Raw genomic sequence first — 1,848 nt, 5'->3', positions numbered from 1 at the left:
AGTAGCTTCATATACAGTACTGTATGTATGTTGTTAAAATGAGGTACTTAAGAGTTTAAAACATTGCAAGAGTGTGGGAAGGGTTTCTAAAGCCTTAATATATATAAACACTAAAATAAATATAAAATTGCTACTTCGTGGAATTTCACTTATTGTGCATGGGGGGAGGGGGGTCTGGAACGTAACCCTCGCAAGAAATAGGATGCAGGGATTGCAACACAACAATTTAAAGATTTGCCTTCATCAGTCCTGCAACTAGGGTGCATATGGGAACAACGTCGGGAACAACGTCAGAAAGAAGCAGTTCATCTGTATTCTAAAGGGCTCAGCGTCACATCGGTCCTCTGTCAATCTGTACCTACATACTGCCCAGGTAAGTACGACTGATGAGCAGGTAGCCCAAAAACTCTGGGTACAAAGTGACCAGAACAGAGGTCCAAGTTGCAGAAATTTAAGTAAGGCATTTTAAAAATCCACCCCAGTAAAGCCAGACAAAAACAAATGCCGTCATTCCCCACTGATGAGTACTGAAACTCAGATTATTATATATAAAAACAAAACCAGAAGAATTTTAAGAGTAATTTATTCTTGATTCCCCCAAAGGTTTTCAGGTGATTGCTGTCCTCAGAAGACCTCCTGTGTTTTAAAGTTTATGTGCAGCTTTTGTCAAACAGCAGAGGTTCCCTCAGTCTTTCAACTCCACCGATGAGTGCATCGTTCCCAGGATAGCTCCACAGCAGGTAGACAGCCTTTATATTTTTTTAAACAGACTTGTAGTTTTATTGAGTGGTCATTTTGAAAAAGCCATCAATATTTATTTTGCAATAATTTCACATGCTCATGTTGTATTTTCAGTAGCTGAACACAGTGTACCAACTCTAACTATGCCTCCTACATAAATCACTCAGAGGTCCTTGAAGCAAACGCTAATCCCTGTGAGGAAACCTAAGAAAGCACCCATTGGCTACAAGTCTACATCTGATTGGCTGATCAAACTATAGAGTTACGCTGTGCTCTGTTTTAATGGTCACTTTGAGACGGATACAGAATACCTTAGTCAGAGGAAATTCTCCCCAGAGCCCACACACAAAAATTTATACCTTGAAGACTCTGATGGTTTGCCTCTGAAAGTTACAGAATCTAGTAATCTTAATACATTTTATCATTTGACTATTCCCCACTCTTTCTACAGGACCTTCAGCAGGGGCAGAATCTGACCTTTTGGGGTGCTTAGCCCCCAGTACTGACAGTGGCTCTTGGCTTGAACAACGCACCCCCTGGTGATGTTTGTGAGAAGTGCAAAAGCTTACGACACCTGGCATTCCCAGATGGTCTCCCATCCAAGTACTAACCAGGCCCGAACCTGCTTAGCTTCCAAGATCAGACAAAATCAGACGTGTTCAGGGTGGTATGGCCGTAGAGTGTAGGGGCAGGGCAGCCGACTCGGGACCCGACTGTCCTGAGTTCAGTCCCCTGTCATCACACATCTCATAGTGTCTCTGAGCAGCACACCTTATCCCCAATTGCTCCCCGGGCACTTTCAATAGCTGCCCACTGCTCCACCTGGTGGTGGATGCAGAGAGCCAATTTCACCATTGTATGGGAACATACAATGATGACAACACATAACACATTATTATTATTATTATCATTATTATTATTATTATTATTATTATTATTATTATTATTATTATAAACAATGAGCTCAGTCACAAATGGGACTTTTAAAGGATCATAGTAAACAAAGCCTAAACTTATGCAACCAGAAGTTACAACATATATATACATACAAAGCTCAACTAGCTTTAAGCATTAACCTTTAATTTAACTATTAGCCTTTGACTGTAA

The 1,848-nt window shown here is 40.8% G+C and overlaps 1 pseudogene; it reads right to left on the bottom strand.

The window, feature by feature from the left end:
* Positions 1-1,303: 1,303 nt before the first annotated feature.
* Positions 1,304-1,422, bottom strand: LOC119420920 (annotated as a pseudogene).
* Positions 1,423-1,848: the final 426 nt, after the last annotated feature.

This window comes from Nematolebias whitei, chromosome 14 (genome assembly GCF_014905685.2).
Source record: "Nematolebias whitei isolate Nwh7 chromosome 14, NemWhi1, whole genome shotgun sequence".
Classification (NCBI taxonomy): Eukaryota; Metazoa; Chordata; class Actinopteri; order Cyprinodontiformes; family Rivulidae; genus Nematolebias; species Nematolebias whitei.
Note: the sequence above shows the minus strand (reverse complement) of the source record. Positions and strands in the feature narration are given on the sequence as shown.